A 16,550-nucleotide genomic window follows, 5' to 3' on the forward strand; every position below is an offset into this window, starting at 1 on the left:
CTTGCAATGGAAACCTCACTGTATTTTACCAAGGCAGATAAAGGACATCCTTCGCACCCCATATACTTATAAGGAGGGTTTTGGTGGCTGAAAATGCATTGCTTTGATGGTGATTGCATGTTGCTTGCACTTTGTACATATTACTGAATAAATAAAAGTGAACTTTTCAGAACTGGGGGTATAGCTCAGTGATAGAACATTTGACTGCTGATCAAGAGGTCCTTAGTTCAAATCTGGGTGCACCCTTGTTCAACTGTTTTACCTGTAGAAATATTTTTTTAATTAAATAAATTGAAGTAAACATTTACAATCTTAGCATTTTATGTAATGAGCAAAACATTTCTACATTTGAAATACTCCTGATCATCACCTGAAACATAGGGTAAACACCATTAAACTGTTTAGGATTTCTTCATATGATACACAGTGTGTTTTACATTCACCCAAGTTCTACTGGTGATATGATTAGTTTGAAATAGTCCATTGGAAGCTCATATGAATGTTATAAAACTGTGGTGGAAACCAATAATATGCCCTTAATGAAATGTATTAATTTGTACAGCTGACCAGAAGTGCACTGATGTCATTAGTTCTACAAGTTCCATACAGTCACCCACTCTATCACCTTTTTTAAGAAGGGCAGTTTTCAGCATTCAAGGGTTTAACTCAGTGGTAGAGCGTAGGAGTGCAGTTCAAGAAGTCCATGTTTCATAACCATATACCCTCTTCAATAGATCCTGTTAAAATGTATGTTTTAACCCAATGCACTGTAAGAAACAATAAGATATATCATCATTTCATATACAAAACAATGAACAATTGGGTTTAACTATGCTCTTAGCACAAAATCAACAAAATGCAGTAGAGAAACAGTTACGTTTTGCAGAATGTGTGCATTTGACAAAAGTTTTTTTTCCATGTTCCAAGATCTACATGTGATACGAAATGTATGAATTCTTGCAATGGAAACCTCACTGTATTTTACCAAGTCAGATAAAGGACATCCTTCGCACCCCATATACTTATAAGGAGGGTTTGGTGGCTGGAAATGCATTGCTTTGATGGTGATTGCATGTTGCTTGCACTTTGTACATATTACTGAATTAATAAAGGTGAACTTTTCAGAACTGGGGGTATCGCTCAGTGGTAGAGCATTTGACTGCAGATCAAGAGGTCCCTAGTTCAAATCTGGGTGCCCCCTTGTTCAGCTGTTTTACCTGTAGAAATATTTTTTTAAATAAATTGAATAAAACATTTACAATCTTAGCATTTTATGTAATGAACAACACATTTCTACATTTGAAATACTCCTGATCATCACCTGAAACATAGGGTAAACACCATTAAGCTGTTTAGGATTTCTTCATATGATACAAGCTGTGTTTTACATTCACCCAAATTCTACTGGTGATATGATCCGTTTGAAATATTCCATTGGAAGCTCATATGAATGTTATAAAACTGTGGTGGAAACCAATAATATGCCCTTAATGAAAGTTATTAATTTGTACAGCTGACCAGAAGGGCACTGATGTCATTAGTTCTACAGGTTCCATACAGTCACCCACTCTATCACATTTTTAAAAAAGGGCAGTATTCAACATTCAAGGGTTTATGTCAGTGGTAGAGCGTAGGAGTGTAGTTCAAGACGTCCCTGTTCCATAACCATATACCCTCTTCAATAGATCCTGTTCAATGTTTTTCAACCCAATGCACTGTAAGAAACAATAAGATATATTATCATTTCATATACAAAACAATGAACATTTGGGTTTAACTATGCTCTTAGCACAAAATCAAAAAAATGCAGTAGAGAAACAGTTACGTTTTGCAGAATTTGTGCATTTGACAACGTTTTTTTTTCCATGTTCCAAGATCTACATGTGATACGAAATGTATGAATTCTTGCAATGATAACCTCACTGTATTTTACCAAGGCAGATAAAGGACATCTTTTGTACCCCTTATACTTATAAGGAGGGTTTGGTGGCGGAAAATGCATTGATTTGATGGTGATTGCATGTTGCTTCCACTTTGTACATATTACTGAATAAATAAAGGTGAACATTTCAGAAATGGGGGTATAGCTCAGGGGTAGAGCATTTCACTGCAGATCAAAAGGTCCCCAGTTCAAATCTGGGTCCCCCCTTGTCCAACTGTTTTACCTGTAGAAATATTTTTTTAATTAAATAAATTGAAGTAAACATTTATAATCTTAGCATTTTATGTAATGAGCAACACATTTCTACATTTGAAATACTCCTGATCATCTCCTGAAACATAGGGTAAACACCATGAGACTGTTTAGGTTTTCTTCATATGATACAAGCTGTGTTTTACATTCACCCATGTTCTACTGGTGATATGATCAGTTTGAAATAGTCCATTGGAAGCTCATATGAATGTTATAAAACTGTGGTGGAAACCAATAATATGCCCTTAATGAAATTTATTAATTTGTACAGCTGACCAGAAGTGCACTGATGTCATTAGTTCTACAAGTTCCATAGAGTCACCCACTCTATCACCTTTTTTAAAAAGGGCAGTTTTCAACATTCAAGGGTTTATGTCAGTGGTAGAGCGTAGGAGTGTAGTTCAAGACGTCCCTGTTCCATAACCATATACCCTCTTCAATAGATCCTGTTCAATGTTTTTCAACCCAATGCACTGTAAGAAACAATAAGATATATTATCATTTCATATACAAAACAATGAACATTTGGGTTTAACTATGCTCTTAGCACAAAATCAAAAAAATGCAGTAGAGAAACAGTTACGTTTTGCAGAATTTGTGCATTTGACAACGTTTTTTTTTCCATGTTCCAAGATCTACATGTGATACGAAATGTATGAATTCTTGCAATGGAAACCTCACTGTATTTTACCAAGGCAGATAAAGGACATCCTTCGCACCCCATATACTTATAAGGAGGGTTTGGTGGCTGAAAATGCTTTGCTTTGATGGTGATTGCATGTTGCTTCCACTTTGTACATATTACTGAATAAATAAAGGTGAACGTTTCAGAAATGGGGGTATATAGCTCAGGGGTAGAGCATTTCACTGCAGATCAAAAGGTTCCTAGTGCATATCTGGGTGCCCCCTTGTCCAACTGTTTTACCTCTAGAAATATGTTTTTAATTAAATAAATTGAAGTAAACATTTACAATCTTAGCATTTTATGTAATGAGCAACACATTTCTACATTTGAAATATTCCTGATCATCACCTGGAACATAGGGTAAACACCATTACGCTGTTTAGGATTTCTTCATATGATACAAGCTGTGTTTTACATTCACCCAAGTTCTACTGGTGATATGATCAGTTTGAAATAGTCCATTGGAAGCTCTTATGAATGTTATAAAACTGTGGTGGAAACCAATAGTATGCCCTTAATGAAATGTATTAATTTGTACAGCTGACCAGAAGTGCACTGATGTCATTAGTTCTACAAGTTCCATAGAGTCACCCACTCTATCATCTTTTTTAATAAGGGCAGTTTTCAACATTCAAGGGTTTATGTCAGTGGTAGAGCGTAGGAGTGTAGTTCAAGAAGTCCCAGTTTCATAACCATATACCCTCTTCAATAGATCCTGTTAAAATGTTTTTCAACCCAATGCACTGTAAGAAACAATAGGATATATCATCATTTCATATACAAAACAATGAACATTGGGTTTAACTATGCTCTTAGCCCAAAATCAACAAACTGCAGTAGAGAAGCAGTTACTTTTTGCAGAATCTGTGCATTTGACAAAAGTTTTTTTTCCATGTTCCAAGATCTACATGTGATACGAAATGTATGAATTCTTGCAATGGAAACCTCACTGTATTTTACCAAGGCAGATAAAGGACATCCTTCGCAACCCATATACTTATAAGGAGGGTTTGGTGGCTGAAAATGCTTTGCTTTGATGGTGATTGCATGTTGCTTCCACTTTGTACATATTACTGAATAAATAAAGGTGAATGTTTCAGAAATGGGGGTATATAGCTCAGGGGTAGAGCATTTCACTGCAGATCAAAAGGATCCTAGTTCATATCTGGGTTCCCCCTTGTCCAACTGTTTTACCTCTAGAAATATGTTTTTAATTAAATAAATTGAAGTAAACATTTACAATCTTAGCATTTTATGTAATGAGCAACACATTTCTACATTTGAAATACTCCTGATCATCACCTTTAACATAGGGTAAACACCATTACGCTGTTTAGGATTTCTTCATATGATACAAGCTGTGTTTTACATTCACCCAAGTTCTACTGGTGATATGATCAGTTTGAAATAGTCCATTGGAAGCTCTTATGAATGTTATAAAACTGTGGTGGAAACCAATAATATGCCCTTAATGAAATGTATTAATTTGTACAGCTGACCAGAAGTGCACTGATGTCATTAGTTCTACAAGTTCCATAAAGTCACCCACTCTATCATCTTTTTTAAAAAGGGCAGTTTTCAACATTCAAGGGTTTATGTCAGTGGTAGAGCGTAGGAGTGTAGTTCAAGAAGTCCCTGTTTCATAACCATATACCCTCTTCAATAGATCCTGTTAAAATGTTTTTCAACCCAATGCACTGTAAGAAACAATAGGATATATCATCATTTCATATACAAAACAATGAACATTGGGTTTAACTATGCTCTTAGCACAAAATCAACAAACTGCAGTAGAGAAGCAGTTACATTTTGCAGACTTTGTGCATTTGGCAAAAGATTTTTTTTCCATGTTCCAAGATCTACATGTGATACGAAATGTATGAATTCTTGCAATGGAAACCTCACTGTATTTTACCAAGGCAGATAAAGGACATCCTTTGCACCTCATATACTTATAAGGAGGGTTTTGGTGGCTGAAAATGCATTGCTTTGATGGTGATTGCATGTTGCTTGCACTTTGTACATATTACTGAATAAATAAAAGTGAACTTTTCAGAACTGGGGGTATAGCTCAGTGATAGAACATTTGACTGCTGATCAAGAGGTCCTTAGTTCAAATCTGGGTGCACCCTTGTTCAACTGTTTTACCTGTAGAAATATTTTTTTAATTAAATAAATTGAAGTAAACATTTACAATCTTAGCATTTTATGTAATGAGCAAAACATTTCTACATTTGAAATACTCCTGATCATCACCTGAAACATAGGGTGAACACCATTAAACTGTTTAGGATTTCTTCATATGATACACAGTGTGTTTTACATTCACCCAAGTTCTACTGGTGATATGATTAGTTTGAAATAGTCCATTGGAAGCTCATATGAATGTTATAAAACTGTGGTGGAAACCAATAATATGCCCTTAATGAAATGTATTAATTTGTACAGCTGACCAGAAGTGCACTGATGTCATTAGTTCTACAAGTTCCATACAGTCACCCACTCTATCACCTTTTTAAAAAAGGGCAGTTTTCAGCATTCAAGGGTTTATGTCAGTGGTAGAGCGTAGGAGGGCTTTTCAAGAAGTTCATGTTTCATAACCATATACCCTCTTCAATAGATCCTGTTAAAATGTATGTTTTAACCCAATGCACTGTAAGAAACAATAAGATATATCATCATTTCATATACAAAACAATGAACAATTGGGTTTAACTATGCTCTTAGCACAAAATCAACAAAATGCAGTAGAGAAACAGTTACGTTTTGCAGAATGTGTGCATTTGACAAAAGTTTTTTTTCCATGTTCCAAGATCTACATGTGATACGAAATGTATGAATTCTTGCAATGGAAACCTCACTGTATTTTACCAAGTCAGATAAAGGACATCCTTCGCACCCCATATACTTATAAGGAGGGTTTGGTGGCTGGAAATGCATTGCTTTGATGGTGATTGCATGTTGCTTGCACTTTGTACATATTACTGAATTAATAAAGGTGAACTTTTCAGAACTGGGGGTATCGCTCAGTGGTAGAGCATTTGACTGCAGATCAAGAGGTCCCTAGTTCAAATCTGGGTGCCCCCTTGTTCAGCTGTTTTACCTGTAGAAATATTTTTTTAAATAAATTGAATAAAACATTTACAATCTTAGCATTTTATGTAATGAACAACACATTTCTACATTTGAAATACTCCTGATCATCACCTGAAACATAGGGTAAACACCATTAAGCTGTTTAGGATTTCTTCATATGATACAAGCTGTGTTTTACATTCACCCAAATTCTACTGGTGATATGATCCGTTTGAAATATTCCATTGGAAGCTCATATGAATGTTATAAAACTGTGGTGGAAACCAATAATATGCCCTTAATGAAAGTTATTAATTTGTACAGCTGACCAGAAGGGCACTGATGTCATTAGTTCTACAGGTTCCATACAGTCACCCACTCTATCACATTTTTAAAAAAGGGCAGTATTCAACATTCAAGGGTTTATGTCAGTGGTAGAGCGTAGGAGTGTAGTTCAAGACGTCCCTGTTCCATAACCATATACCCTCTTCAATAGATCCTGTTCAATGTTTTTCAACCCAATGCACTGTAAGAAACAATAAGATATATTATCATTTCATATACAAAACAATGAACATTTGGGTTTAACTATGCTCTTAGCACAAAATCAAAAAAATGCAGTAGAGAAACAGTTACGTTTTGCAGAATTTGTGCATTTGACAACGTTTTTTTTTCCATGTTCCAAGATCTACATGTGATACGAAATGTATGAATTCTTGCAATGGAAACCTCACTGTATTTTACCAAGGCAGATAAAGGACATCCTTCGCACCCCATATACTTATAAGGAGGGTTTGGTGGCTGAAAATGCTTTGCTTTGATGGTGATTGCATGTTGCTTCCACTTTGTACATATTACTGAATAAATAAAGGTGAACGTTTCAGAAATGGGGGTATATAGCTCAGGGGTAGAGCATTTCACTGCAGATCAAAAGGTTCCTAGTGCATATCTGGGTGCCCCCTTGTCCAACTGTTTTACCTCTAGAAATATGTTTTTAATTAAATAAATTGAAGTAAACATTTACAATCTTAGCATTTTATGTAATGAGCAACACATTTCTACATTTGAAATATTCCTGATCATCACCTGGAACATAGGGTAAACACCATTACGCTGTTTAGGATTTCTTCATATGATACAAGCTGTGTTTTACATTCACCCAAGTTCTACTGGTGATATGATCAGTTTGAAATAGTCCATTGGAAGCTCTTATGAATGTTATAAAACTGTGGTGGAAACCAATAGTATGCCCTTAATGAAATGTATTAATTTGTACAGCTGACCAGAAGTGCACTGATGTCATTAGTTCTACAAGTTCCATAGAGTCACCCACTCTATCATCTTTTTTAATAAGGGCAGTTTTCAACATTCAAGGGTTTATGTCAGTGGTAGAGCGTAGGAGTGTAGTTCAAGAAGTCCCAGTTTCATAACCATATACCCTCTTCAATAGATCCTGTTAAAATGTTTTTCAACCCAATGCACTGTAAGAAACAATAGGATATATCATCATTTCATATACAAAACAATGAACATTGGGTTTAACTATGCTCTTAGCCCAAAATCAACAAACTGCAGTAGAGAAGCAGTTACTTTTTGCAGAATCTGTGCATTTGACAAAAGTTTTTTTTCCATGTTCCAAGATCTACATGTGATACGAAATGTATGAATTCTTGCAATGGAAACCTCACTGTATTTTACCAAGGCAGATAAAGGACATCCTTCGCAACCCATATACTTATAAGGAGGGTTTGGTGGCTGAAAATGCTTTGCTTTGATGGTGATTGCATGTTGCTTCCACTTTGTACATATTACTGAATAAATAAAGGTGAATGTTTCAGAAATGGGGGTATATAGCTCAGGGGTAGAGCATTTCACTGCAGATCAAAAGGATCCTAGTTCATATCTGGGTTCCCCCTTGTCCAACTGTTTTACCTCTAGAAATATGTTTTTAATTAAATAAATTGAAGTAAACATTTACAATCTTAGCATTTTATGTAATGAGCAACACATTTCTACATTTGAAATACTCCTGATCATCACCTTTAACATAGGGTAAACACCATTACGCTGTTTAGGATTTCTTCATATGATACAAGCTGTGTTTTACATTCACCCAAGTTCTACTGGTGATATGATCAGTTTGAAATAGTCCATTGGAAGCTCTTATGAATGTTATAAAACTGTGGTGGAAACCAATAATATGCCCTTAATGAAATGTATTAATTTGTACAGCTGACCAGAAGTGCACTGATGTCATTAGTTCTACAAGTTCCATAAAGTCACCCACTCTATCATCTTTTTTAAAAAGGGCAGTTTTCAACATTCAAGGGTTTATGTCAGTGGTAGAGCGTAGGAGTGTAGTTCAAGAAGTCCCTGTTTCATAACCATATACCCTCTTCAATAGATCCTGTTAAAATGTTTTTCAACCCAATGCACTGTAAGAAACAATAGGATATATCATCATTTCATATACAAAACAATGAACATTGGGTTTAACTATGCTCTTAGCACAAAATCAACAAACTGCAGTAGAGAAGCAGTTACATTTTGCAGACTTTGTGCATTTGGCAAAAGATTTTTTTTCCATGTTCCAAGATCTACATGTGATACGAAATGTATGAATTCTTGCAATGGAAACCTCACTGTATTTTACCAAGGCAGATAAAGGACATCCTTTGCACCTCATATACTTATAAGGAGGGTTTGGTGGCTGAAAATGCATTGCTTTGATGGTGATTGCATGTTGCTTGCACTTTGTACATATTACTGAATTAATAAAGGGGAATTTTTCAGAACTGGGGGTATAGCTCAGTGGTAGAGCGTTTGACTGCAGATCAAGAGGTCCCTAGTTCAAATCTGGGTGACCCCTTGTTCAACTGTTTTACCTGTAGAAATATTTTTTTAATTAAATAAATTGAAGAAAACATTTACAATCTTAGCATTTTATGTAATGAGCAACACATTTCTACATTTGAAATACTCCCGATCATCTCCTGAAACATAGGGTAAACACCATGAAACTGTTTAGGATTTCTTCATATGATACACGCTGTGTTTTACATTCACCGAAGTTCTACTGGTGATATTATCAGTTTGAAATAGTCCATTGGAAGCTCATATGAATGTTATAAAACTGTGGTGGAAACCAATAATATGCCCTTAATGAAATCTATTAATTTAAACAGCTGACCAGAAGTGCACTGATGTCATTAGTTCTACAAGTTCCACACAGTGACCCACTCTATCACCTTTTTAAAAAAGGGCAGTTTTCAGCATTCAAGGGTTTATGTCAGTGGTAGAGCGTAGGAATCCAGTTCAAGAAGTCCCCGTTTCATAACCATATACCCTCTTCAATACATCCTGTTAAAATGTTTTTCAACCCAATGCACTGTAAGAAACAATAGAAACAATAAGATATATCATCATTTCATATACAAAACAATGAACAATTGGGTTTAACTGTGCTCTTAGCACAAAATCAACAAACTGCAGTAGAGAAGCAGTTGCATTTTGCAGAATTTGTGCATTTGACAAAAGATTTTTTTTTCCATGTTCCAAGATCTACATGTGATACGAAATGTATGAATTCTTGCAATGGAAACCTCACTTTATTTTTACCAAGGCACATAAAGGACATCCTTCGCACCCCATATACTTATAAGGAGGGTTTGGTGCCTGAAAATGCTTTGCTTTGATGGCGATTGCACGTTGCTTCCACTTTGTACATATTACTGAATAAATAAAGGTGAACATTTCAGAAATGGGGGTATAGCTCCACAGTAGAGCATTTAACTGCAGATCAAAAGGTCACTAGTTCAAATCTGGGTGCTCCCTTGTCCAACTGTTTTACCTGTAGAAATATGTTTTTAATTAAATAAATTGAAGTAAACATTTACAATCTTAGCATTTTATGTAATGAGCAACACATTTCTACATTTGAAATACTCCTGATCATCACCTGAAACATAGGGTAAACACCATTAAGCTGTTTAGGATTTCTTCATATGATACAAGCTGTGTTTTACATTCGCCCAAGTTCTACTGGTGATATGATCAGTTTGAAATAGTTCATTGGAAGCTCTTATGAATGTTATAAAACTGTGGTGGAAACCAATAATATGCCCTTAATGAAATGTATTCATTTGTACAGCTGACCAGAAGTGCACTGATGCCATTAGTTCTACAAGTTCCTTAGAGTCACCCACTCTATCACCTTTTTAAAAAAGGGCAGTTTTCAACATTCAAGGGTTTATGTCAGTGGTAGAGCGTAGGAGTGTAGTTCAAGAAGTCCCTGTTTCATAACCATATACCCTTTTCAATAGATCCTGTTAAATGTTTTTCAACCCAATGCACTGTAAGAAACAATAAGATATATAATCATTTCATATACAAAACAATGAACAATTGGGTTTAACTATGCTCTTAGCACAAAATCAACAAACTGCAGTAGAGAAGCAGTTACTTTTTGCAGAATTTGTGCATTTGACAAAAGATTTTTTTTCCATGTTCCAAGATCTACATGTTTTACGAAATGTATGAATTCTTGCAATGGAAACCTCACTGTATTTTACCAAGGCAGATAAAGGACATCCTTCACACCCCATATACTTATAAGGAGGGTTTGGTGGCTGAAAATGCATTGCGTTGATGGTGATTGCATGTTGCTTCCACTTTGTACATATTACTGAATAAATAAAGGCATTTTGGAAAGGGGGGTATAGCTCACTGGTAGAGCATTTGACTGCAGATCAAGAGGTCCCAAGTTCAAATCTGGGTGCCCCCTTGTCCAACTGTTTTACCTGTAGAAATAAATTGCAGAAAACATTTACAATCTTAGCATTTTATGTAATGGCCAACACATTTCTACATTTGAAAGACTCCTGATCATCTCCTGAAACATAGGGTAAACACCATGAAACTGTTTAGGATTTCTTCGTATGATACAAGCTGTGTTTCACATTCACCCAAGTTCTACTGGTGATATTATCAGTTTGAAATAGTCCATTGGAAGCTCATATGAATGTTACAAAACTGTGGTGGAAACCAATAATATTCCCTTGATGAAATGTATTAATTTGAACAGCTGACCAGAAGTGCACTGATGTCATTAGTTCTACAAGTTCCATACAGTCACCCACTCTATCACCTTTTTTAAGAAGGGCAGTTTTCAGCATTCAAGGGTTTAACTCAGTGGTAGAGCGTAGGAGTGCAGTTCAAGAAGTCCATGTTTCATAACCATATACCCTCTTCAATAGATCCTGTTAAAATGTTTTTCAACCCAATGCACTGTGAGAAACAATAGGATATATCATCATTTCATATACAAAACAATGAACAATTGGGTTTAACTATGCTCTTAGCACAAAATCAACAAACTGCAATAGAGAAGCAGTTACATTTTGCAGAATGTGTGCATTTGACAAAAGATTTTTTTCCATGTTCCAAGATCTACATGTGATAATAAATGTATGAATTCTTGCAATGGAAACCTCACTGTATTTTACCAAGGCAGATAAAGGACATCCTTCACACCCCATATACTTATAAGGAGGGTTTGGTGGCTGAAAATGCATTGCGTTGATGGTGATTGCATGTTGCTTGCACTTTGTGTAAGAAACAATAAGATATATCATCATTTCAAATACAAAACAATGAACAATTGGGTTTAACTATGCTCTTAGCACAAAATCAACAAACTGCAGTAGAGAAGCAGTTACATTTTGCAGAATTTGTGCATTTGACAAAAGATTTGTTTTCCATGTTCCAAGATCTACATGTGATACAAAATGTATGAATTCTTGCAATGGAAACCTCACTGTATTTTACCAAGGCAGATAAAGGACATCCTTCGCACCCCATATACTTATAAGGAGGGTTTTGGTGGCTGAAAATGCATTGCTTTGATGGTGATTGCATGTTGCTTGCACTTTGTACATATTACTGAATAAATAAAAGTGAACTTTTCAGAACTGGGGGTATAGCTCAGTGATAGAACATTTGACTGCTGATCAAGAGGTCCTTAGTTCAAATCTGGGTGCACCCTTGTTCAACTGTTTTACCTGTAGAAATATTTTTTTAATTAAATAAATTGAAGTAAACATTTACAATCTTAGCATTTTATGTAATGAGCAAAACATTTCTACATTTGAAATACTCCTGATCATCACCTGAAACATAGGGTAAACACCATTAAACTGTTTAGGATTTCTTCATATGATACACAGTGTGTTTTACATTCACCCAAGTTCTACTGGTGATATGATTAGTTTGAAATAGTCCATTGGAAGCTCATATGAATGTTATAAAACTGTGGTGGAAACCAATAATATGCCCTTAATGAAATGTATTAATTTGTACAGCTGACCAGAAGTGCACTGATGTCATTAGTTCTACAAGTTCCATACAGTCACCCACTCTATCACCTTTTTAAAAAAGGGCAGTTTTCAGCATTCAAGGGTTTATGTCAGTGGTAGAGCGTAGGAGGGCTTTTCAAGAAGTTCATGTTTCATAACCATATACCCTCTTCAATAGATCCTGTTAAAATGTATGTTTTAACCCAATGCACTGTAAGAAACAATAAGATATATCATCATTTCATATACAAAACAATGAACAATTGGGTTTAACTATGCTCTTAGCACAAAATCAACAAAATGCAGTAGAGAAACAGTTACGTTTTGCAGAATGTGTGCATTTGACAAAAGTTTTTTTTCCATGTTCCAAGATCTACATGTGATACGAAATGTATGAATTCTTGCAATGGAAACCTCACTGTATTTTACCAAGTCAGATAAAGGACATCCTTCGCACCCCATATACTTATAAGGAGGGTTTGGTGGCTGGAAATGCATTGCTTTGATGGTGATTGCATGTTGCTTGCACTTTGTACATATTACTGAATTAATAAAGGTGAACTTTTCAGAACTGGGGGTATCGCTCAGTGGTAGAGCATTTGACTGCAGATCAAGAGGTCCCTAGTTCAAATCTGGGTGCCCCCTTGTTCAGCTGTTTTACCTGTAGAAATATTTTTTTAAATAAATTGAATACAACATTTACAATCTTAGCATTTTATGTAATGAACAACACATTTCTACATTTGAAATACTCCTGATCATCACCTGAAACATAGGGTAAACACCATTAAGCTGTTTAGGATTTCTTCATATGATACAAGCTGTGTTTTACATTCACCCAAATTCTACTGGTGATATGATCCGTTTGAAATATTCCATTGGAAGCTCATATGAATGTTATAAAACTGTGGTGGAAACCAATAATATGCCCTTAATGAAAGGTATTAATTTGTACAGCTGACCAGAAGGGCACTGATGTCATTAGTTCTACAAGTTCCATACAGTCACCCACTCTATCACCTTTTTAAAAAAGGGCAGTATTCAACATTCAAGGGTTTATGTCAGTGGTAGAGCGTAGGAGTGTAGTTCAAGACGTCCCTGTTCCATAACCATATACCCTCTTCAATAGATCCTGTCCAATGTTTTTCAACCCAATGCACTGTAAGAAACAATAAGATATATTATCATTTCATATACAAAACAATGAACATTTGGGTTTAACTATGCTCTTAGCACAAAATCAAAAAAATGCAGTAGAGAAACAGTTACGTTTTGCAGAATTTGTGCATTTGACAAAGTTTTTTTTCCATGTTCCAAGATCTACATGTGATACGAAATGTATGAATTCTTGCAATGATAACCTCACTGTATTTTACCAAGGCAGATAAAGGACATCTTTTGTACCCCTTATACTTATAAGGAGGGTTTGGTGGCGGAAAATGCATTGATTTGATGGTGATTGCATGTTGCTTCCACTTTGTACATATTACTGAATAAATAAAGGTGAACATTTCAGAAATGGGGGTATAGCTCAGGGGTAGAGCATTTCACTGCAGATCAAAAGGTCCCCAGTTCAAATCTGGGTCCCCCCTTGTCCAACTGTTTTACCTGTAGAAATATTTGTTTTAATTAAATAAATTGAAGTAAACATTTACAATCTTAGCATTTTATGTAATGAGCAACACATTTCCACATTTGAAATACTCCTGATCATCACCTGAAACATAGGGTAAACACCATTAAGCTGTTTAGGATTTCTTCATATGATACAAGCTGTGTTTTACATTCACCCATGTTCTACTGGTGATATGATCAGTTTGAAATAGTCCATTGGAAGCTCATATGAATGTTATAAAACTGTGGTGGAAACCAATAATATGCCCTTAATGAAATTTATTAATTTGTACAGCTGACCAGAAGTGCCCTGATATCATTAGTTCTACAAGTTCCATAGAGTCACCCACTCTATCACCTTTTTTAAAAAGGGCAGTTTTCAACATTCAAGGGTTTATGTCAGTGGTAGAGCGTAGGAGTGTAGTTCAAGAGGTCCCTGTTTCATAACCATATACCCTCTTCAATAGATCCTGTTAAAATGTTTTTCAACCCAATGCACTGTAAGAAACAATAGGATTTATCATCATTTCATATACAAAACAATGAACAATTGGGTTTAACTATGCTCTTAGCACAAAATCAACAAACTGCAGTAGAGAAGCAGTTACATTTTGCAGAATTTGTGCATTTGGCAAAATATTTTTTTTTCCATGTTCCAAGATCTACATGTGATACGAAATGTATGAATTCTTGCAATGGAAACCTCACTGTATTTTACCAAGGCAGATAAAGGACATTCTTCGCAGCTCATATACATATAAGGAGGGTTTGGTGGCTGAAAATGCATTGCTTTGATGGTGATTGCATGTTGCTTGCACTTTGTACATATTACTGAATTAATAAAGGGGAACTTTTCTGAACTGGGGGTATAGCTCAGTGGTAGAGCATTTGACTGCAGATCAAGAGATCCCTAGTTCTAATCCGGGTGCCCCCTTGTTCAACTGTTTTACCTGTAGAAATATTTTTTTAATTAAATAAATTGAAGAAAACATTTACAATCTTAGCATTTTATGTAATGAGCAACACATTTCTACATTTGAAATACTCCTGATCATCTCCTGAAACATAGGGTAAACACCGGGAAACTGTTTAGGATTTCTTCATATGATACAAGCTGTGTTTTACATTCACCCAAGTTCTACTGGTGATATTATCAGTTTGAAATAGTCCATTGGAAGCTCATATGAATGTTATAAAACTGTGGTGGAAACCAATAATATGCCCTTAATGAAATGTATTAATTTGTACAGCTGACCAGAAGTGCCCTGATGTCATTAGTTCTACAAGTTCCATACAGTCAACCACTCTATCACCTTTTTAAACAAGGGCAGTTTTCAGCATTCAAGGGTTTAACTCAGTGGTAGGGCGTAGGAATGCAGATCAAGAAGTCCCTGTTTCATAACCATATACCCTCTTCAATAGATCCTGTTAAAATGTTTTTCAACCCAATGCACTGTAAGAAACAATAAGATATATCATCATTTCATATACAAAAGAATGAACAATTGGGTTTAACTATGCTCTTTGCACAAAATCAACAAACTGCAGTAGAGAAGCAGTTACATTTTGCAGAATTTGTGCATTTGACAAAAGATTTTTTTTCCATGTTCCAAGATCTACATGTGATACGAAATGTATGAATTCTTGCAATGGAAACCTCACTGTATTTTACCAAGGCAGATAAAGGACATCCTTCGCACCCCATATACTTATAAGGAGGGTTTGGTGGCTGAAAATGCTTTGCTTTGATGGTGATTGCATGTTGCTTCCACTTTGTACATATTACTGAATAAATAAAGGTGAACGTTTCAGAAATGGGGGTATATAGCTCAGGGGTAGAGCATTTCACTGCAGATCAAACGGTTCCTAGTGCATATCTGGGTGCCCCCTTGTCCAACTGTTTTACCTCTAGAAATATGTTTTTAATTAAATAAATTGAAGTAAACATTTACAATCTTAGCATTTTATGTAATGAGCAACACATTTCTACATTTGAAATATTCCTGATCATCACCTGGAACATAGGGTAAACACCATTACGCTGTTTAGGATTTCTTCATATGATACAAGCTGTGTTTTACATTCACCCAAGTTCTACTGGTGATATGATCAGTTTGAAATAGTCCATTGGAAGCTCTTATGAATGTTATAAAACTGTGGTGGAAACCAATAATATGCCCTTAATGAAATGTATTAATTTGTACAGCTGACCAGAAGTGCACTGATGTCATTAGTTCTACAAGTTCCATAGAGTCACCCACTCTATCATCTTTTTTAATAAGGGCAGTTTTCAACATTCAAGGGTTTATGTCAGTGGTAGAGCGTAGGAGTGTAGTTCAAGAAGTCCCAGTTTCATAACCATATACCCTCTTCAATAGATCCTGTTAAAATGTTTTTCAACCCAATGCACTGTAAGAAACAATAGGATATATCATCATTTCATATACAAAACAATGAACAATTGGGTTTAACTATGCTCTTAGCCCAAAATCAACAAACTGCAGTAGAGAAGCAGTTACGTTTTGCAGAATTTGTGCATTTGACAAAAGTTTTTTTTCCATGTTCCAAGATCTACATGTGATACGAAATGTATGAATTCTTGCAATGGAAACCTCACTGTATTTTACCA

General features: G+C 35.4%; 4 non-coding genes across 4 annotated transcripts; all 4 read left to right on the plus strand.

The window, feature by feature from the left end:
* Nucleotides 1-1,129: 1,129 nt before the first annotated feature.
* TRNAC-GCA (transfer RNA cysteine (anticodon GCA)) lies at nt 1,130-1,201 on the plus strand. Its single transcript has one exon. It is a non-coding gene; the product is annotated as a tRNA-Cys (tRNA).
* A 4,693-nt stretch (nt 1,202-5,894) lies between these two features.
* On the plus strand, nt 5,895-5,966 carry TRNAC-GCA (transfer RNA cysteine (anticodon GCA)). The gene has a single exon. It is a non-coding gene; the product is annotated as a tRNA-Cys (tRNA).
* A 2,785-nt stretch (nt 5,967-8,751) lies between these two features.
* Nucleotides 8,752-8,823, plus strand: TRNAC-GCA (transfer RNA cysteine (anticodon GCA)). Its single transcript has one exon. It is a non-coding gene; the product is annotated as a tRNA-Cys (tRNA).
* A 4,057-nt stretch (nt 8,824-12,880) lies between these two features.
* Nucleotides 12,881-12,952, plus strand: TRNAC-GCA (transfer RNA cysteine (anticodon GCA)). Its single transcript has one exon. It is a non-coding gene; the product is annotated as a tRNA-Cys (tRNA).
* The last annotated feature ends 3,598 nt before the right edge of the window (nt 12,953-16,550 follow it).

Source organism: Ambystoma mexicanum, chromosome 4q (genome assembly GCF_040938575.1).
Source record: "Ambystoma mexicanum isolate Mex_15411 chromosome 4q, UKY_AmexF1_1, whole genome shotgun sequence".
In the NCBI taxonomy this organism is placed as follows: domain Eukaryota; kingdom Metazoa; phylum Chordata; class Amphibia; order Caudata; family Ambystomatidae; genus Ambystoma; species Ambystoma mexicanum.